Genomic DNA, 23,482 nt, shown 5'->3' with positions numbered 1-23,482 from the left:
GGCGTGGTAGCAGGCGCCTATCAATTTAGCGCGCTAAGTGAACGAACGTGTCGCCGGTTCTCTGAGTAGGCCTCTCTTGCTTGGGAATGCTTGAAAGGGGAGTGATGCGGCGAAGCGGAATGATATGTTTCGTTAGATTTTATACTAAATAAAAATGAGAATGTGCTAAAGAAAAGTGTCAGAACCAAAGAATTCACTAGATTTATTATCGGTCCTACACTTCTTATTACGAACAACTTCACATGCAGGCTTTAAAGCAATCAATCAATCAATCAATCAATCTTTATTTTTGCATAGTATGGTTACATCGTTAAGGATATGCAGAAGAGGGTCCCAAAGTCAAAAAATCCGTACCGGGACCCTCTGTACATGATCATTAGGTAAGGATTACAAAATATGCACGAAAATAGAAAAAATAAAAGAAATATCAAGTCAACCTAAAAACAAGTGTACAATAGTTATACAGAAAGAATACTACGATAACAATAATCGGAGACATCGACATTTTTACGCGTACAGAACTGTTTTCTAATTGTATAAATACTGATATTAAATATACATACACATACATATAAGTTTATACACACATCTAAATACACATACATATTCATACCAAAAGTGAAAGCATGTAAAGAGATACACCATGAACAATAACAATGTATTTCACGTAATGTTCATATGTAAGTATAGAGAAAAGAAAAAAGCACTAAAAACAGTACATGCTATGAATAAGTTATAATTTTTGGTTCAAGAAATGAGCTTTCAGTGTTCTTTTTAAAAGAGGAAGAGATGACGATGTTTTGATGGGGTGAGGAAGAGAATTCCATATTTTGAGAGCACAGAATGATGCTGTCATTTTACCATAATTAGTACAAGCTTTAGGCAGCAAAAAGTTATTTTTTTGAGCAAAGCGAGTAGGGTTAGTATTCTTTAAGGAATCCAAGGAAATAAACTCGGGGGTGAGATCTTTATTAATTAACCTGAAAATCAAGGTAATTAAGTTAAATGCAAATAAATCATTAGTGGTGAGCACGTTATTCTCCATGCGTACGATATTAATATTATCGCGACTAAAGTTAGAAATAATGCGCAGAGCTTGATTTTGTATATGTTGAATAGAAGAGAAATGACACTGATATGTGTTGCCATGGGCAGCAATACCGTAATATATATGACTATGAATGAATGCGTGATAAAGTGACAGGAGAACAGAAGTAGACCGACAATGTCTAGCTTTTATTAGTGCTATTATGCCGAAAGAAGTTCTTTTCCTAACTTGTGATATATGATTGTGAAATTTTAGTTGTTCATCGAGATAGACACCGAGAAATGAAACGCAGTCGCTAGTCGAAATGAAGTGGGAGTCGAGGGTTACCTGAGGTGAAAATTGAAGTCGTCTTTGAGGAGAACGGAAAACCATGAATTTAATTTTGTTTGGATTTAAATTCAAGTGATTATTCTGACACCAAGTGACAATATTAGCTAAGGCAGTGTTTAATTTATTAGTTAACGTTGTTATAGATACATCCGAGTCTGAGATAGTAGTGTCATCAGCGTATAACATGCATTGTGAGGGTGAAGCGTGTAGAGGAAGATCATTTATATATAGGATAAATAATAATGGTCCCAAGATTGAACCCTGTGGCACCCCATGTTTAATTGTTTTAGTGTCTGAAAACTTGCCAGATAAATAAACTGTTTGCTTTCTGTCACAGAAGTAGTTTTTCAGAAGGATTAACGCTGGCCTTGTTATTTCATGGGCTTCTAATTTTTTTAGTAACATACCGTGATTAATTGTATCAAAAGCCTTTGAAAAATCTAAGAATACGGATCCAACAACGAATCCTTTGTCTATGGAACTTTTAATGTAGTCTGTTAATGAGATTACCGCCAAGTCGCTTGAACTACCAGAACGGAAACCGAATTGACGGTCGTTCAAGAGATTACATTTTTTAGGTAGCTATTCAGGCGACTAACAAATACTTTCTCAATTATTTTGATGACGGATGATAAGATAGAAATAGGTCGGTAATTGGAAATAATTGACCTATCACCTTTCTTAAAAAATGGGTACGACTTTTGTGTTCTTAAGGGTGCGTGGAAAAATTCCAGTTTTAAAGATGCTGTTAATTATGCTGGCCAGCGTTGGAGAGATTAACTGGCCTACCATTTTTAGGTGACGTGCATGAATGTCATCTAATCCAGGAGAGGTATCTTTAAGGCTCTTAATAGTGGTGAAAACTTCTTCTGATATTACAGGGAAAAGAAAAAACGAAAAATTAACTCGACTCATGCTACATTCAGCGCCCGTGTGATCCCGATTGTAAATTTTAAAAAAGAAGTCACTGAAAGCATTAGCTATTTCAAGCGCGTCGTCGTACGTACAGTCATTATACATAATTTTTGAGATTGAAGTGTGACACGTTGTTCTGTTTAGGAATGTATTGAGCAACTCCCATTTTCTTTTAGAATTGCTCTTGCGACTTATAAATTCTTTTTCGTAATAACATTTCTTAGCCTTTTTGAGCAAAGAATTTAAGATGTTGCAGTACTTTTTGTATCTTGATGCCAATTTTAGATTGAAAGGTCGCTTCTTTGTTTTTTGTATAAGTTTTCTTTTTTACGCATGCTTTTAAGAAAACCCTTGGTTATCCAAGGACATCGAGGTGAATGGTAACGCCGTTTACATTTGCTAATAATGGTATTCCGAGACACGGCTTCTCGAAAAAAATCGCAGTAACTTTCGAGTGCGCATTCAGGATCTTGCAGCTGATCAACTTCAAACCAATCGATATTACTCATATCTTCTATAAAGCTGCTCTTATCGAATACTTTGGCTAAGTATCGTGTACTGTCCGAGCTGGTCGACGAGTTAAAGATGATGAAAATACGATAATGATCGCTAATATCAGTTTTAATCACCCCCGAGATAGGTGCAGGAGTGATGTTAGTTAATGCGTGGTCTAGAAGCGTAGATAGATATGTGGGGTTTAACGTCCCAAAACCACCATATGATTATGAGAGACGCCGTAGTTGAGGGCTCCGGAAATTTCGACCACCTGGGGTTCTTTAACGTGCGCCCGGTCTAGAAGCGTTTCTCTTCCATAAGGAGTGCATCTTGTTGGCGACGTTATGAGTTGCTCGCAACCAAATCCACTAAAGCAATCAATATAATTTACACACAGCCTGTTGTAGATATCTAACAAATTGATATTGATATCACCCACTATGAGAACGTGTTTATTTTCTGCAGCTAATATGTTGAAAATGCGATCAAGGTGAATCATAAATTCAGATGAACATGATGATGGTGAATGGTATATACCGCCCAAAACAATTTTTTTGAATCAACGGACAAAAAGGAATGATCAAGTTCAATTCATACCGACTCACACTGCGCAATAGCTATATCAATGTCGCACCTTTCAATGTAAGGAATTTTATCGGAAATGAATATAGCTGATCCTCCATGACAATCATTTCAGCGGTGACAGTATTCTGATTGATAATACGGAAATCCAAACATTTTAGTATCAGCTTGACAAAGCCAGGTTTCGGTTATGCATATGAAAGAAAATGGAACAGAAAAGGAAGTAAGAAAGCTACTAATATATCGTGATTACGCCGAAGGCTTCTTGCGTTCAAGTGAACGAGGCAAGGATTGTTGTCAGATATCAAAGATCGTACATTAGTGGGCGACAGAGAAGCCATGTTTTCCATATATGTTGCATTTCATGGTCGTAGTCAGAAAAGAAGGAAATCTATGTGAAAATGCGCAAATCTGAGTCTGCGAGAATGCGAAACACCCTGCTGTCGTTAGTCTTTCGCGCCTTTATCTGGCAGTTTTCTGTCCACAGAAAGGACCACCTTTTTTTCTTCAGAGCAAGAGCCCTAGAAAACAGCTTTTTGTTCTCGAGAGTCAAGTGATCGTTTACATACACGGCCCGATCAGTCGCATTACCGAAGCCGATCTGGGATGTGTGAATCCCAGCTTTTCGCGCCTTCTTAACAAAATCATTTTTCTTCTCGCGACAAACAAAACGTGCAATGATATTTTTTTTCGCCAGATTTTGCAGCATCACGGTGAACACAATCAATGTCATCAGACGAGACAGTGATACTAAGATAAGTGAAAGCAAGAAGTTCGTGTCGCTAATTTTTATTCTTCTCTGCTGATGGAGTAGTTACAACGCTGAGAAAAGAAATGAAAGAGAAGTCATAGATGTTCATTTTGGGCCTCTTTATAGGGTATCTTGTTGCATTTACTTAAAAGGAAATAGTAGAAAATGGCACCTGTATCAGAATTTGTCACCTTTAACCGTGCTGGGGTGTAGTTAAGTGTTGCATGTTTCAGTATGACTACCTGCCACACACACGAAAAAACTTTGTTTCTGTGTGTCGCAGATCGTTGGCCTTCAATACGAGTTAATTATTGATTGAGGTAGGTTATTTCATTCTGAACATGAAGTACTAATAAAAGGGAGAGTTAGAATGGTTGGTCCGATTTCATTTTTAAAAAGCGTAAAAGCTGAGATCCCAACTCTCTGTTTTGTTGACTACTTGATGCTCACAATTAAACTAATCTATCTCACTCATTATTTAACTAATATTGAAGGGCAGTGATCTGCGACCACACAGAAATAAAGTTTTTTCCGTGAGTGTGGCACAGGAAACGTCACATGAGCACTCGTGCCGTTAAGTCTTTTGATGTTTCGTTGTCTTGTGAGCCATGTCAAATGATAGCATAGTGTTCAGTATATATATATATATATATATATATATATATATATATATATATATATATATATATATATATATATATATATATATATCTTCACCTGCGATATGAAGATCAAGTCAGAACTAAAAGATGACGCCTTGTTTACCAATCACACAGCTTCAAGTTGCTCCTCGATCAAAAATGGTTCGTCCGCTTAAGTGATTTCATCGTCGCTGAAACAAGTTGTGCTGCACAAAGCAAAATTGGCCGTGGCACTACTGTACTTACCTGAGAGCGGAGCGCCACCACCACGACGTACACACTGTCTTCACAGGTTAGAGCAACTGAGCTGACGGGATAATTTTGAGTAGGTGGGGCCTTTGAGCTAGGAAAAATTCTCTGTGCTCTTTGCAGCTGTTTTCAGCGGTTAAGTTAGTTACAGAAAACCCGCCATTGCTTTCTGTCTAGCTAGTAATTTGTTTTTGCATATTCCTCGCATCACTTGTGTTATCTGTAGACAATATCCTACAAGCACGGAATTCATATCTGTGGCTTATTGCCCGAACACACTCATACTGCACGCAGACCGAGTCGGTTCATGTTGTTATTCAAGGAATGGCTGCTGTGGAGGCAGTGGAGTGCGCCTTGCTTGGAATGCTGAGTAACCTCACACATTAGAATAAATGGGCAGCTGTCCGTAGCATATCGAAGGCACGCAAACGTCATGCAAAATTTGTGAAGACTCATAGGCCTATTCAAGAAAAAGAGAGCAAGTGGACGATACCTAAGTTTTGCCTTGCGTCTATCAAGAAAAAAGTGGTTGGTGCGTGGCATGCATTTAAACAATCATTTTTATCGAGCCCATACTAAGCCTACAACTGCTGCTGAAAAACAAATAAAATAAAAAATACCTCTGAGAAGCATCACATGTGTAAAAATATCTGTTTTAAGTGCTCACCGTCTTCTCCTATTATTATTCGGATTGTTGTTTGGTCTGAGGCATAGCTCAATCTAACTATATACGTGTAAGTATTGAGAGTATGCAGCTTTTATGCGAACACGAAGTTCACTTCCTTTGGAAATGCCGGGTGATCAATCTTCCCCAAGAACGTCACTGCCACGAAAATGGGAGGAGCTGCACGTCGAGAGTCTTATTTCCGTATTATGAAAACGTGCCTAAAGATCAGCAGCAGTACTAAATAGAAACAGTTTAGAAATTGCATCAAACTTCAGCAAAAGTATATCATGCTGATGTGTTTCCAATACAGAATAAAGATGCTTACGGAACTAGCGCATGCAACCTGACACATTAGGTGATGCGTTCTTTACAGCATATATTACAGGAGGTGAAAGTGTGCAAGTGTTTGGATGAAGACAACTAATATCATGCCGAGGGAGTTTGTGTCTTTGAAAATTGTTTTCCAGTAGTGCTGTTATGGTCTCTGTGTGCCGTGTGTTTTATAGCATGAAAATAATCCCCATTTCAAATTCTATTACCCTTGAACAATGCCACATACTTGCACTTGAAAACAAAGGGGCTTTGATGAAAACAGCGATCATGATAAAGACCCAAGGTGAAGTAGCTTAACGTAGAGCAATAGTTCGTCCTCAGAAGCACGCATCATAATCATAGTAAATATCAACAGAAAAATCACACCTGCTCGCTGTGCAACTTTATACATAGGCCAGTAAGTACTGCGAAATTCATAGCCTGGTATGCTACAGCGTACGCCAAAATATAGTATGCCGTGGGTGACCTCTTACTGGTCTAAACCTGGAAGCATATTCTTTCTTAATACGAACAATAGTTCACTGTTTCGAGGCTTTAAGCATGCAACAACAGAGACAAGCGCTAAACGATGTTACATATGTTTCCGTGTGCACTAACTGTTTCAGTCATAAAATCATAAAGAATTTCTACTATAATTATGCACCTAATAGCTCAAGTAGTAACGCTACAAGTAACGATTTTTAAGGCACATATTTCGACACGATTCACCCTTATTTCAACCGATCTGTGTTCCAGCAAAAACTTATTTTAATCATGACACCTACACAACAAGTATACAGTTGTGTAGGCGTCAAAAAGTATACCGAAAGTGAATAAAGAGCTTACGGAATAGAAAGTTTACTCCGGAGTGTGAAAAAGGTGAAAAGGTGCTGTGGTGCATTGTTCGCGGGTGCTATCTCGCTCTGAACCAGTGTTGTTACGCAGACATGGTACGGGGTCTTACACGGTCGATGAAACGCTTCCGCGTTTTCGCAATGTCTACAACAGCTGCTACGGTACTCCGTTATGAACTAAAAATACAGGCTGGCTGTTAGCCGAAGCGACCAGATTTCCTCCGCTTGTTCTTTTTGATGGCGTTGCTGCACTAGGAAAACAAGATTCGTAGAGGCTGAACCAAGGCGTAGGCGCGCAGAACGTGGAATTCTAAGAGCCTGAGGCACCCGCGAAAATATAGAGCTTGCTGAACTTTAGAAATATTTCAGGTGTTTTACGACCGTAACTCGCACTTAAAAATATATCCATTTCAAGGTATGGTGTACCCACCGTATGGCCTTAGCGAACGCTTCGTAACAGTGTTTTGAAAATATCGCATTCAAGAGAAACGAAAACTATGAAATACAATATCTGTTTGCCACATTTCGCGTCAGAGAGTAGGACTGAAAGTGACATCCTATACAGAATAATTGCATTCCGAAAAAGAAACACTAAAAATATACAGGATGCATTCAACTTTTCTAGCACCTTTAAACATTGGAAAGCGTCGTAAGTACAGCACTGGGTATAAAGGTTGTGGTATCGATCCAAAAACAAGGCGCAGCGCAAAAGTCTAGGTGCCGCTTCAATTTAACTGAACTTTATTCAGCTGCCTTGTAGAGTGAAAATTTATGGCATGTTCACGGTTTTTCATGCGTTGTGATGCTTTGTTTGAGTGCTCACAAACTACTACGTCAGAATTTTCCTCCCGTAGAAGATGTCAAGTGCACATGCATAAATAAAAGACAGTGATGGATGTCTTTTGAGAACAGTTCTGCTGAAGACAAGTGTTTTATCATATATATATTGGCATTTAGGTTTACGGTGCCCAATGAAGATTACCAGCGCAACGAAGCGCGAAGGCTGGCCAGTAACGTACTTCTTGCTTGTTCTGTGTTCTCCAATCAAGAAATAACCGACAACAAACAGTCCTTGCGAGATGCGTCGTCTTGCATATCGTCTAATTCAGTCTGATGTACACAAAATATGGTAACTTCAGAGAGCAGTTGATTGAGTTTATGACTGACATTTCAAGAAATGAAAAGGGCAGATATATCAACCAACATTAACACAATCACCCATTACATCACACAATAGATTGTTGCTGAATACCACCAAGTAACCAACAAATGCCTCTTCACTGGGACTTCCTCAGAGTATTCGAGATTTTGTGATGAAACACCAGGACAGAAATGAAACATAACCCTTGAAATGCGTACAAGTTTGAGTTGTTTTGGGTTGGTTCGTGGGCAAAAGAGTCCACTGCTCAGAGACAAAGCACTTCGTAGGAGCGAAAATGATTTAATAAAGTAAAGGTTTGTTATCTCAAAACAGTCTTCCGAGCTCGTGAGTTCTGGTTCACGCTAGCTGGGAGGGTCCCTCAGTGCAGGAATTCTCTGGGCGTGGTCACTTTTCTGGCGACGAGTGGTATTTCAATGCCTGTAGAGGACTCCACTGGAAATCTTCACCTCCCATGTTTTGGAGAGGAAGCACTGTGTGTGGGCGTTACGGGATAGCGATTGCCATCTTCGTGGCGTTGTGAGCACTCGTGTGCCACTGCGCATCGCACGTCGTACGTCGGGCTCATGTATCCATAAAGAGTCGGGTAGGTTCAATGTGGCAAGATACCGTGCGTGTACGTTTTACCTTCAAGTCTTCAAAATGCCGAGGTTTCATCTTTAATCAGCTTGATGTGGGGTAGCTGGAACACCCTGCTTGCTAGGTGATGCCTATCAGTGCAAGTCAAGGATATTTTATAGTAGACGGTCGATATTTCCTGCAGCACCACAGACTTTACACGCCGCACAGTCTGCCTTCGTGAGAGAAAACAATAACCAAAGCCAAGAAAAAAGCGAAGAATCTCCTTGACTTCGTCAATATGGAGGCCGGAGTTGCCATGAATGTAGTCTCGTCATCTTACGGGAGGTCTGTTTAACAGAGTTAGGCAGAGGCGACGTCCAGGCACTGAAAATGACATGCAACGCCTATCCTTGAAAACAGAATCGAGACGGCATGCATTTCTTCATGTCATGTGCGAGCCACCTTATATGCGGAATCAATACCACTGATTCTGCGCTGCCCAGGTATAATCACAAAAATGAAACTTTGTTCAATTTCCCATGTTGTCACAATTGAACATTTACTCTTTCATATTGTGACTGTCATGAAACTTCTGTTCATTACGGTATATAAGGTGTAAACAATGTACATACATACATACATACATACAGGCATATATACATACACACATACATACATACATACATACATACATACATACATACATACATACATACATACATACATACATACATACATACATACATACATACATACATACATACATACATACTGCGTCTTCGCTCGGAATGCCAGAATTCGTCACAACAAGAATATTTGCTTCGGATTGAAACAGAACACAGTATATCTATGGTGTCCCTCTGCCGAACCTTTTTATCAGAATTGCATGAAGACTTGTAACAACATCCCACACGTACAAAGACGCCATCTTGCAATGGTTTGAAGCTTACTCTAATAACCCACACGGCTATGCGCAGAAGTATCATTATTTCCTTATTTAAGAACAGCAAACTCTACTGTTTTTTGCTTAGAAGTGAAGTTTAACGCTGCGTTGCTCTTCCAGAGGTAGAAAACCCTAAAGCATGGATTATAACAGCTTTCTCTTTCCTTTTTTTTATCCTTATGAGGTTGAAGTGTTTGTGCCTGTGAAACTGCAACACCCACAAACCTTTTGCTCTGCTTATAAATAGAACTTTGTCATCACAGGACACTATTATTCAGCTGTGGAAAGCAAACACGCAACTGCTTGCTTATAAGAACAAATAGGCGTTGATCTAAAACTGGCATCAATGACACGTCGCTTAACCCTGCTTGATGAGGGATTACGGCAATAATTGGGTGAGTCAAAACGTTCATTTGCATCTACTCGTAAACCTGCGCGTTTCGTGTAGGCCTGGCTGTTTTTCATGCCAATGCCAGTATTTTGTACTTTCTTCGCTCTATTTCTTGTGCCTTAAACACACCGTAGCTTAATGAGAAGCGCCAGACCTACACAAAGCAAAGAGGAGAGGGGGGGAGATGATTAACGTTACCGCCACTTTATTTCATACCGGTAGGCACGGGCAAAGACTGCAAAATGATTAGCATGGTCTTTTTTATATTTCCATTTTTTTGCCTCAGAGCGGCTAGTAGAGCACCAATATAATATCAATGCAGTCATCACGTTTTTAATCCTCATTTCGTTGCTGCCGCTCGCAAAGATATATGATTCTTTTGCTTTTAGTTGCGTGTAGTTTACCTTCAACTGGGTTATACTGCTGTCTGTGTTTTTCTTACATTTTTTATTTATTTTCTCTAGAATACCTTACTTTTTTTCTTTTAGATAGGTATGATTTGTATTTTGTTTAAAGGTTCTTGACGAATATTTACACCGTCACGCAGTTGTGCAACAAAACGTCCACGTTTTTATACCTTTGCTAACTACTAAAACACGCTGCAGAAAACTTGAGACTTTGTTTTATATTTCGAAAGTTCGTATATACTGATAGTATGAATGTATGGAGGGGTAAGGCAGGGCTAATGAAGCTGCAAGATCATGGTATAAACGAGACCCAGAATGATACTATTGTTACGCACAAGGAGGACCAGGACGTATACGGCTTAAGGGGGCCGTTTATTTTGGTCACGAAGAGAAGCGCCGGAGCGGCCAACAGGTTGATGATCGCCGTGTCGTCATCTTCTTTCTTCCTCCAGCTTGGGGCAGCCCGCGTGTTCACCCATCTTCGTTTTCTTCCAAGGCATGCGTAACATTCCTCCCCTCGCAGACAAAGCCCGCTGGGCGAGGTAACCGATTCACCTTGGTGTGTACAACTTCAGTCGAGCGACATGGACTGCTCGGGTTTTAGCGGCTCTTCTACCACTTCTCGTGAGGCGAGCTATTGTGTACGTGACTTCAGTGATTTTGTTGAGAACAACAAACGGTTCGTTATATGTGGCCAAGAACTTTTGGCATAAGCCGCATCTTCGTACCGGAATCCAGAGCCACACTAAGTCGCCTGGATGGTAAGTTACAGGCCAATGGCGGACGTCGTAGCGTGCCTTCGATTTTTCCCCGTGATGCCAAAGTGTGTAGACGAGCAATACGACGCGCCTCTTCTGCAAGGCAGAGGATTTCAGCGACTGAGAGGTCCTCGTGCGCCAAGAATGGCAAAACTGTGTTGAGTGTGTGCCGTGGCGGTCGTGCGCACACAAAGAAAAAGGGGCTATAGCCTGTTGTCTCGCGCTTAGCGGTGTTGAACGCGTACGTTATAAATGGTAGCACGTCATCCCAGTTCTTGTGGTCGGATGCCACATATATAGAGAGCATGTTTACAATTGTTTGGTTGGTGCGCTCCGTGAGCCCATTTGTTTGCGGATGGTATGGCGACGATTGACGAAGGCGGGACTCACTCAATCAAAGCAGCTCTTCTACAATGTCTGCCGTAAATTGTCGCCCACGATCACTGATGATCACCTGAGGTGGGCCATGTCGGAGGATAACGTGCTGCAGCAGGAACACAGAGACGTCGCTGGCAGTTGCGGTTGGTATGGCCGCCGTCTCGCAGTAGCGCGTGAGGTAATCGACACATACATTTATCCAGCGATTGCCCTTAGCCGACTTTGGAAAATGGCCCATGAGGTCAATGCCCACCTGTTAGAAAGGTGTGCTTGGAGGTGGCAAAGGCTGTAGAAGACCAGCCGGAGCAGTATACGGGCGCTTGTGGCGTTGACACTGTGTGCCGCTGGCCACAGTGTCAATAAATAGGTATATCACCTCTAATAAATAGGTATATCCTACATATTGTTACGCATGCCTTGGAAGAAAAGAAAGATGGGTGAACACGCGGGCTGCCCCAAGCTGGAGGAAGAAAGACAAGTCGCGTCGCTCGCCATCGGTGATCGGCTCAACGTCGAGCGGCAGGATCCTTGTAGCTAAGATTTGGTTTGCTTTTCATTCCTAGTATTTCTTGTTAGTTTCTCTCAACTGAAACGTTGTTGCAGCCCTTTGGAGGTCAGGCAAGTCAGAATATTCTGATGTCTTTATCATCACCCGGCCAAGGGCACTCCCCTTGGCTGGCCTCAATACCGGTCAAGGATTGGCCGCTCGATACCTTGCTACGCAGTGGAGATAGCCACGTCCCTGTGGCTCTGGTTCCTACAAATGGGGGTTTCATTCCAATGAAGAATTCGAAGGTGATACAACTGGAACTCCAGAAAGCCTCGTCGCTTTTCCAGAAGATTACGGAGGTCCGACAGTTCGGCCGAGGGGGTATCCTGTGCTGTTCTGCAGACCAGGATTGCGTCCGAGAGCTCCTGAATTGCTCTGAATTTGCTGCACAGCCGGTGAGCCCGTTTATTCCAGCTCATCTTGCATGTACGAAGGGCATAGTCCGTAGGGTGGATACGAGTCTGACACCTCAAAAATTTCTTGACTTATTTGCTGTAGCTGGGGCAGTTTCAGTCTATCAATGTACCCAAACGACTGATAAAACAAAATCGCGTACTGAATCAGTTATAGTAACTTTTGCACGAAGAGTTAGGCCAACAGAAATTAAGGCATGGCCACTAATCTACAAAGTAAAACCACTTTCCCCGAAACCTTTGCAGTGCTCAAAATGTTGGCGATTCGGCCACAGCATGAAAGCATGCAGATCACAGGCTAGATGTCGTCTGTGCGGAAAGAGCCATGACAGCTGCGATTGCAAATCCGAGGACCAGAAGTGCTGCTTGTGTAATGGAGCGCACCCTGCAGACTCTGCTGAATGTGGTGCAAAAGAAAAAGAAATGGGTGTTCTAGAAATCGTAGAACGCAGGCGTTGCTCTAGGAGGAAGGCGGTAGCAGAAATGCATGAAAGATCGAAAGGTTACGCAGGCATAACATCCCGTCACACAGGGGTGATGGATGCATCGCTTGCAAGGTCGATAACTGAGGCTATTGAAAAATCCACTGAAAAGGCAATGCAGCGTCTGGCAGCTACTCTTTTTGAAGCCTTGGCTGATATGTTAACACAACAGCTGACACAAATCATTGGTACAGTTTCTGTGCAAAATCGGGATTCCCACGCTCTGTTGATTTCAAGAGGTACAGAGGAGGAAAATCAGACAGTCAATCATATATATATATCTCCGAAAGCAGAACCTTCAAAAAATAGAGTTCAGGCTGAGTCAGAATCTGTGACAGATGATTCAGGAGACTTTACAGATATGGACACAGAATCTCTAAGAACTTAAAAACGTAACAGGTCTCCCCCTTCTAAAAACTCTTCTCAGAACCCAAAATTCAAGAAATACTTGTCAAAGAAAGACTTCTTTGAGAGACTTTCAAAAAATGATTTCTTGAAAAAAGATATTCTGGATCAGGCAGTTTTCTTCTGCCGGTATAGCATCAAAATAGGTTCCCTAAAAATTCTGCCGTGGAACTGCCGGTCTATTTGGTCGGCAACAACAGATTTACAATATATTTCTTCGCAAATTTCTCCCGACCTAATTGCTATTCAAGAAACCTGGCTTGGTAACGGTGAAAAGTTTTACATGAAAAATTATCGATTAATACGGCTGGATCGGCCGAGTAGAGGCGGCGGTCTGGCTTTCTTAATATCAGCTAAATTTAGTCACAGAGCCAAGATATCGTATCAGTATATAGATAAGAATTACGAAATTCTGGTGTTAGACATAACACTACCAGACTGCTCGCCTTTCTCTTTTGCAAACGTATACTTTCCTGCAGGAGTTCAAGACACGAGATGCCTCGATATTATGGTAGCTTCATGCAGAAAAGAAATAGTACTGTGTGGTGATTTCAATTCTCACCATGTGTCTTGGGGCTTCAAATCTGATGTATGCGGAAGACGTTTGTGGGAATGGACGCTGGATAATAACTTTTCCTGCTTGAACTCACACGTTGCTACATTTCTAAGAGGTAACTCTAAATCGACTATTGATTTAAATTTTCCAGCCCCACTTTAAGCATATCCTCGTGGAATATATTAGATTGGGTTACAAACAGCGACCACCTTCTCATTACGTTTGAAATTAAGTTCCCGAGGTTTAGTTTGGCAGGGAAAGTTGGCTCATTCGTAAATTATGCTGAATTACAAAAAGACTTAAAATCTACGTTAGCTTTTGCAGGAAATGCAGGAAGACCTTAGGGCTATGAGTCTATCTGCGATGTTGAAACGAGCACTAAAAAATTCAATGTTTACTGTAAACTCGAACACAGCGGGATCTTTTAGCCCGTGGTGGAATCTAGAATGTGTCAGGGGGTATAGAAAGCAAAAAGCAGCTTGGAAAAAGCTGTAAATAACCAATGCCCCCAAAATTGGAGTGATTATAAATTCATGGCCGCCAATTTTAAGCGTCTAGTGCGCAAAGCAAAAGAAGACTATGATAGGAATAAATTTAATTATCTGTCTAAGTCTAAAAATAAGAAAATGCTTTTCAGGTTTTTACGTGCGAGGAAAATGATTCCACAGACAGAAAGCAGTCATTCCACCATTATGTCTCCTTGCGAACTCTCTGAATTCTTGGAAAATATTGCTAAAGGCTTGCAAACTAGGTTTACGACAATTATGCCAAAGTCCATGGAGAAATTAAGGGTGGATTGTGATTTCCAGGAGGTATCTTTAGCTGAACTGGCGGATGTGATGAAGAGCTTACCGCCCGCTGCTCCCGGACCTGATGGGGTGACCTCTACAGTGATTAAAGTGTTATACAAAATATCGCCACATGAAATCCGTAATATAGTTAATTACTCACTGAAAAATTCTTGGATTCCGGCCGATTGAAAGCTTTCCAAAATAATTCCGATACTTAAGAAACAGGGAATGGAGTTTACTCTGGATAACATAAGGCCTATTTCATTGACATCTAACCTGGTCAAGCTTGTAGAGAGAGTCTTAAATACCCGTATAATAAACTACATCAATGAACATACAATACTAAACCCCAGACAAATCGGCTTTAAATCGAGATACTCCATTTGGTGTGCACATGTGGATTTGGAAAGTCGCATACAGCTGGCTCGGCATCGCCGCGAATACTGTGCACTAGTCACTCTAGACTTAGCTAAAGCGTACGACAAAGTGGAATATCCTATCCTAATCCAGCAGATGCAAAACCATCGCTTTCCAAAATATATAACAGCATGGAGAACAGAGTTTATGAAAGACAGAGAATTTTATTGCTTCTTGGATGGATGCTCTTCTAAAAAATATAAGCAGACAAGAGGTGTACCTCAGGGCTCAGTATTATCCCCGGTGTTATTCAACGTATTACTAAGTTCCATTCCAACTCATCAGGAAATCCAAATTTACGTATATGCAGATGATATTGCTTTCATTGCAACAAACAGTGATCTTCACTCATTGTATCAGGCATTACAGAATTACATGAACATGCTAGAAGGTTGGCTTGACAATATCCATATGTCATTGAACGTCAAAAAAAGCGCGCTTCTGCCATTCTCTTTTAAGGATCGTGTCAACATTTCCCTGATGTATCGTACCGAGCTCATTCCCCAGGTCGATTTCCTGAAATACCTAGGCATCGTATATAATAGGACGCTAAATTGGAAAAGCCATATAGACGAGGTTGTCTGTAAAGCGTCACGTGCCTTGGGGTGGTTACGCAAATTGGGAAACAGAAAAATAGGATTGCGTAGGAGTTCATTGATAATGATTTACAAGATGTATGTACGGTCTATTATGGAATTCGGGTGTGTATTATTTTCAGGCAGCGCGGCTTACAAGATGAGACAATTAATATTATTAGAAAGAGAAGCTTTGCGCTTGTGTCTTGGACTCCCAAAATTTGTGGCAAATAATGTTTTGTATGTGGAAGCGCGCCTTCCACCTTTGTTAACTCGGTTTAGAATTCTTACAGTCCAAACTTTCTTAAAAATATACAATTCGCCTCTGCGACAAGCTTCATACGTTTTTATTCAAGAACCAACCGCATTCTTTGGAACACAATGGTCTAGACTACACTCCCCTCAGATTAGGTTCGTCCAAGCGTTGCTAGAGCCTCTCAATGTAAATATTTATCAGATTTGCATAACGAAGACACCTAATTTAAAACTTGAAATTAAATTTGATGATATTTTCCCCGCTAATGCAAAACAACTGCCCCTTCAATATTTAAATATTCGGTTAAAAGATTACTTGACTCATCTGTCCATAAACAACATTATTGCGACGGATGCATCCGTATTGAACGAAAAGGCTGGAATAGGCATCTTCTGTACCTCTCTCGACTGGTCTTTCTCAATTCGATTACCAGATTACACGCCTATATTCATCGCTGAATTATTTGCTATAATTCTAGCGCTTCGTAAACTTCCTGCAAGCGAATCAGAAGCGGTCATACTTACCGATTCTCTTTCAGTATGCACTGCACTATCTACAGCAAAAAATTTGACATTAATGAGTATGATTAGCAGTTTATTACCAGAAAACCTGAGAAATTTTCACTTGCTATGGATACCCGGCCACTGCGTAATTTATCCAAATGAGATGGCAGACTCGTTAGCCAAAGCATCTTTAAGCGGACCAATCTTACCTATTTTACCTGATTTCGCCTACGTAACAGCACTAAGATATAGAAAGGCTTGTTTGCACAAAGAAATAGAAAAATTATCATTGGATAAAGTCAGAGACTTCGTACATCTAAGATATTGCTGGAACAAACAGTGGTGTGTATCTCGGCAGTTAGAAACTACAATCACCAGGTTACGATGCAGGATTCCGCATCTGAATTACTACCTACATAAAGCTGGACTAACAGCATCTCCGTTGTGTCTCTTTTGCAAGGAATCGGAATCAATAGATCATTTCTTTTTATACTGTAAACGTTATGCTTATCAAAGAAAAAGATACCTGGTCGAACCAATTGAGAAGCTAGGTTTCAAAATAAACGTGGAACTAATTTTATCCTTCGGAGGGATTACATTAGGTTATAGCCACAGGGAGGTTTTCTCTGCTGTCTGCGAGTACATAAGGGCAACAAAGAGATTACCCTGTTAGCCTATTGTTAATATTTACAACTACGAGACTACCTGAATGCCTGACTGAACACACTTGATGATCCTGCCGCCCGGTTCTTGGCCGATCCCCCTTTGTGGGCGAGTGCCAGCAATGATGAAGGTACATCATCATCATCATCAAAGAAGACGACGACGCTGCGATCGTCAACCTGTTGGCCGCTCCGGCGCTTCTCTTCGCGACCAAAATAAACGGCCCCCTTAAGCCGTATACGTCCTGGTCCTCCTTGTGCGCAACAGATTGGTGGAGGTGCTGGGTAAGACAAGCCCACTGACGGGAGCTTCACTACCTGGACTACGCCGCAGCCGCCGCCTTGCCGGACTCCCGCCTGCGCCGATGGTAATGGCCCAAGATCAGCCATCTAACGCTCCAACGCCTACTCCAATGGGTTCCGTGCCCTACTACCGAGTCCCGCCAACCTTTGGAGGAAAATCGGGAGAGGATGTCGACGCGTGGCTCGTCCACTACAAGCGAGTCAGCAAGTCCAACGACTGGGATGCCGCCGCCCAGCTCAGCAATGTGGTCTTTTGCCTTATCGATACTGCGCTCGTGTGGTACGAAAACCACGAGGACACACTGACGACGTGGGACGTTTTTGTTGCAGAGCTGAAAGCGTGTTTCGGCGACTCAAGCGTCAAAAGGAAGCGGGCAGAGCAGACATTGTCTCAACGCGCGCAGCTTCAGGTGAGACATGTACCACGTATATAGAGGATGCGCTGAAGCTCTGCAAGGTGGTCAATGATCAGATGTCAGAAGACGACAAAGTAGGGCATTTGCTGAAAGGCATAGCCGAAGATGTATATAATTTTCTCATCGGAAAAGAGCACCTGAGCTCGGTGTCCAACGTGATTCGGCATTGCCGAACTTTCGAACAGCTGAAAATGCGCAGAATTGCTCCAAAGTTCGGCCGGCTCACAAATGTTACAACGATTGCCAGCATCGACACGAGCACCTGCCGAGACCTGTCCTCGACGATTCGAGAGATTGTTCGCGAAGAACTTTTTCGCTATAGAGAACAGACGCATTCAGCAGTTGATCATCATTCTGTAAACGACCAACATTCGGTATATGTGCCACGTGAGGCTGCGACTTCGCCGCCACCTTCTACGACCCCTTTGCAATCGATGGTTAGTGCAGCAGCTGTTGAGTACAGCGCACCCCTACAGCCAAGGAGAGCACCACGCTTGCCAGCTCCTCGCCATGACCGACGCCCCCAGTGTCCGCCTTTTTCGTGACGCCTGGTCTATCCCTATGATAAACGGAACGAACCGACCCACTACGCCAGGGAAGACGATGTTTGATTCATCGACGAACAAAGAGAGTTTCGACCTCTCACAGTTTGCTACTCCTGTGGTGTACCAGGATATATTTCGCGATTTTGCAACCGTCGACGTGTAGCCCCGCAGTATGGCTACCCACCACACTTTGCACGGCCTTCCGAACGAATTTGCAATGACCCGAGAGCAACGTACTATGGCCCACCACTACACTTCACACGATCGTCTGATCGACCGTACGACGACCATCAGGCAACACACCTGCTGCCTCGCGACGACTACTGGACACGCCACTTCCTGAACCACTCCCCTACATCTGACAGGAGCTTGACGCCTCCACCGCCTCGTGTTCTCCGTTCTCCTTCACCACGGCGTCACAACACGTCTCCTTTGCCACAGGAAAACTAGCAAGCGCGGCCGATGCAGGTGAGGTCGCCGGAGACGTGCTAATATCATAAATACCTCCTGTGTTGATGCTCAAGAACAAAGTACGTGTTTTTGTTGACGGTGTGCCTGTGATGGCTTTGGTGGATACAGTGGCAACTATTTCGGTCATGAGTGCGTGTTTTAAGGATACTTTGGGGCAGCCCGCATGTTCACCCATCTTCGTTTTCTTCCAAGGCATGCATAACAATATGTAGTATAATAACCTCCCAGAACCTTGATATCATTATGAAGGATGCCGTAGTGGAGAGATATGGAAATTTTGACCATCTGGTGTTCTCCAACGTGCACTACACCGCAGAGTACGCGGGCCGCTACCATTTCACCTCCTTCAAAATGTGACCCTTGCGGCCAAAGTAGAACACGCGACGTTCCGGTAAGCAGCCGAGCTCTATTTACTATGGGGAATATTGCTACAAAATATTTTATTGGGGCATATTTCACGACTACACTGCCACTGGTATTGGTGGCGGAATCACATCTTCACCCAATGAAAGGAATTAGCTTGGCTACTTTTTAATATTTCTTTTGACTATTATCTATTTGTCTTCACTGTATTGACTAGTCCTAAAATATTAGCCAACGGGAAGATTTGCGTTCAATTTTTCGCTAACACCTAAACGTTTAGCATGCCATAATGTCAGTAGAGCGAAATGATGCAAAGAATGATGTTGGTTTTAGGTGCTTGGACACTTTTTCTGTAGTGTCTAATAACAAAGTGAGGGTTTGAGCTAGTCGGTACCCAATGATCAACTATTTGCAGCAAACATTCTTGAAAACTGACGAAAGAGACTCGGACGGGCACCTGTCCCTGTCTGTTTCGTTAATTGTAAAAAAAAGTTCGGCGGAAGAAGCAGGCTAATTAGTACATGTCAAGAGCCACATTCAAAGGATAGATAGTCACGTAATAGATACGAATTGTAGAGCAATGTCGAATAAAACTAGAAAGTTTTATAAAAGAACGATATCACAAGCTTCAGGCAGGAAGAATAATACTGACAAAATTCCAACGAATGGAGGAAGAGAAAGATTTTTGTTGGACTTATAGAAGCATCCTGGTGTTTTTTTTTGCACTGCTTTCTGTGGTTTGAATGCGAAACTTGATTGTTTCGTCGACGAATACTTCAGCGACGATCTCCAATATTGATTTTTCTGTTCAAAGTGCTAAATACTGCATAGGCTATCCTTGCAGAAAACGAACGAATCTCTAAATACTTACACAGCCATGTTATTTTAAGGGCTCTAGTTAACACTTTCTTTAAGCTAATTTTATTCGATGATTGCTTCTTGTAAAGAGAAAAACAGTAAAAAATACTCCTTTATTCGCCTAGAGAGCAACAAAATCAGCCATGCCGCGTTTATTGCCTAAAGCTAAAACAAAGAAAGACATGCTTCGAATAAGATATGACCAACGTTGACCAACTATATATTCTAATAATCAATCTGCGCACCTCAGTTTTTAGGGGCGAAGCTCCTTATGGCGTGGCTTGGGCGTCCCTCGTATGTAACCACCAGTGGCACATACCCGAAATAGGTATAACACTTGACCTCTACGGTGGTGCCAGTGAGAGATTTCTTCTGTGCGTTGTTTAACAATAAAAAATAGTGCTCAATGTACATGCCAATGGCTGCTAATGGGGAATGAGAGACATGAGCATTCGGCTTTTAGTGAACGCGCACGCTGCGATCCCTGTTAGCAGCCATTGGCATGTACATTGAGCACTGTCGGGCAAGAAAGGGATGCTACATTATACTCGCTGGGTGTAACCTCCTTAGCTTTAGAAAGGTTTAGCGAGCGTTGAGCCGCAGTGCCATGAATACAATGAACTTGTATATACCATGAATGAACTCAAGGTGGTTAAAAATGAGAAGTAGATACGAAGCGCAAGCCGTAAGAAAGTAAAAGCCGAATTCTCCTGTCTCTCATTTCTCATTAGCAGCCATTGGCATGTAAATTGAGCCCTATCTGACAGGGAAAGGTTGCTACGTTATACTCGCTGGGCGTAACCTCCTTGGTTTTCGAAAGGTTTAGTGAGCGTTTGGTCGCAGTGCCAGGAATACAGTGAACTAGAATATACCATTAACTCGAGGTGGTTAAAGGTGGGAAGTGGACCCAAAGCGCAGGCCGTAAGAAAGTGTGCGTGTGCCACCTCTAGTTTAGTCCTTGGAATGTCCGCTGGATGGCGGTGCTTCTATATGGGGAATATATGATAAAAAGATGCGAGATGGTGGGACTTGGAGTGTTGAATAGATGAACGAACGGACACACAAACGGATGCATGGATGGACGCATGAACGGAAGCAGGGGCGGATGCACGAAAGAACGCAGGGACGGGCGCACAAACAGACGCATGGACGGTCACACAGACGGACGCATGGACGGACGAATGCTTCGCCCCACTCTCCATCATTCACTCCGTGGATATGCTGCCATTTTTTCGACTCATGGTGCTTTCATAAAAAACTGTGATGTTAAAACACAAGCATGCACATTGGACTGTATGCTTTCTAGTATACGTGTAGGCAGCTGGTAGCGATATGCTGTATTTTAAAGGAAGTGTGTTCGAAATTTATCGAACGCTTCCTCAGTGATACACTGAAAAGAAAAAAAACTGAATAAAGTACCGTATTGTAAATCATAACGCGCAAGCCATAACAAACGAATTTCAATCCAAAATCCAAGCCGATGGGTTCACTTTTTTTTAAACTCCTTCAAAGCGAAGCACGTGAGGCACGATGATGACTGCGATGATTCAACATTACCCCGTAGGCTTTCCTAGAACGAGTTGAGACGGGGCGGCGTATTTGCTCTAGCAAGCTGTCTGAAGCATCTGTTGCCGATAGGCTGAGAGTCCGAAAGCTAAAGCGAAGACTGGGCAGCCGTCAGGCGTCCTTTATTTACTCCATGTTTCAAGTGCTGAATGATAACTGAGGAACAGGCAAACAAACGGATATACTACCCACGCCTCGATCCTCTCTGAGGCACAGAGTGTGAAATGTAAACATTCAAGGCGACAGAGAAAGCCTTACATTGGCACGTCGAAAGAGTGAATTGTCACTACATTTGCCGGTTCACTGCCTGGGGAAGTCTATCTTCAATATTTTTGCGGCGATCCTGTTTATTCTTCCACTAGATGGTAGTTTTGGTATAAATTTCGATCGGGGCAAAATGTGGACCCGTATGTGGGGTCATTCTACCACTGCTTGGCCAATGTCGGCATCGCAGTAGGGACGAAACATATTTCGAAAAGTCTGGCCACGTGATCGCGTACACAGAGTAAACTGTACAGTGGGTAAAAAAAAGCGTAAATTAGGCAAAAAACTATTGCCCTTAGCAAGCCATAGAAGAAACACATACATAAAGCCTACTAAAACACTATCGTAGAAAGCGCGTTAACATAACCATTATTGGCCTTTGATTTGAGCTTCTTGCACGCATAAACAAAAAGGAAACCTTATGGCACCAAAAAAGAACGGTATATAATGTTCGAACACGCCATAATCTCTAAACGTCTGCATTGATGAAAATCTCATTGAAATAACATATTCTTGTGTATGCTTTTATTGAAAATATTTCCATAATTCGACCTTTTGAGACAAGAAAAAAGCAGCCATAACGTGTTCTCTTTAGTCACCTCTAACATTTTGACTCGGAGCTTCGTATTTTGGTAGTCAAACGTACTTTTTCAGTAAAAGAGTTGACGTTACAGTTGTTAAGGTGTCATTTGCTCTTGATTTTGCATCGCTTTATTTTGAGGCGTAAACAACAGTGTCTTGCAATGGATATTTTGCTATATCTGCACCAATGGGATACGAATTTCTGGTATGTTAATTTATGTGTCGTCTATTTTAAATACATTCATATTCTCATTTGGCGCCAAAAATCTGAAAGATACGTTGTTCTTTGCTTTGTCAAGTATGGTTGGGGCGTTGTAGCCGTAACGCCCTTAAGCTTCTTGATTGAATTTCTATGCGAGTGCGAGCAATACCAGTAGCTATTTATGTAGTCTGCCACGCTACTCACTTAAATGTAGCTTGATAGTTGAAAAATCCGTAAAAAGGGTTGGTGTGTTCGTGTAGACGTTTGGTCAAGTTGCCAAGTTTTCTTCAAGGATTGAAGAATATTGAGAAACACAAGCCCACTTGTCGAAACGACGGAACGAGCACACAACCCCCTGTTGACGCATTTGCTTTATTCACTACATCAGGACATTCACGAGAAATCAGCGTGACCTGCATCGACCTTTGTTCAACGCAGTGAAATGCATGACGGTCGTTAATCTAATACAATTAACAGCTTCTCCGAGGTCGTTAAGTGAATTACCACAATATCGACACATACACATACGGCATATTTGCTTCCATTCAGGCGTTTATACAACAAAACCAGAAAAGACATATAGTACAAAGTCACCGGGAAGCATGAAACTAGCTCGCAAAGCAATAACTGAAAGTTTAAATTGTGTTGAAGAATAGGTAGTTCATCTGTAAGCAGAGAGGAGTCTACAACTTTCGCAAAGCAATAGCTAAACTATTGCAAATTTATGCAAGCGTTCTTATGAGTCCTTCACGTTTTCATTACTAAAAAAAGCTCCAGGAGACACAGAAAATGGTATTTATTGTGCGTAACACATTTAGCCTGACACCTCAAATAAGACAAAAATCTGTCCTTCATTTATGT

General features: G+C 42.0%; 1 protein-coding gene across 1 annotated transcript in view; it reads left to right on the top strand.

The window, feature by feature from the left end:
• The window catches only part of LOC142784774 (glutamate receptor ionotropic, kainate 2-like), a 117,987-nt gene that overhangs the window by 5,711 nt on the left and 88,794 nt on the right, over positions 1-23,482 (top strand). The gene's annotated exons all lie outside the window — the stretch shown is intronic.

Source organism: Rhipicephalus microplus, unplaced genomic scaffold (genome assembly GCF_043290135.1).
Source record: "Rhipicephalus microplus isolate Deutch F79 unplaced genomic scaffold, USDA_Rmic scaffold_15, whole genome shotgun sequence".
In the NCBI taxonomy this organism is placed as follows: domain Eukaryota; kingdom Metazoa; phylum Arthropoda; class Arachnida; order Ixodida; family Ixodidae; genus Rhipicephalus; species Rhipicephalus microplus.
Note: the sequence above shows the minus strand (reverse complement) of the source record. Positions and strands in the feature narration are given on the sequence as shown.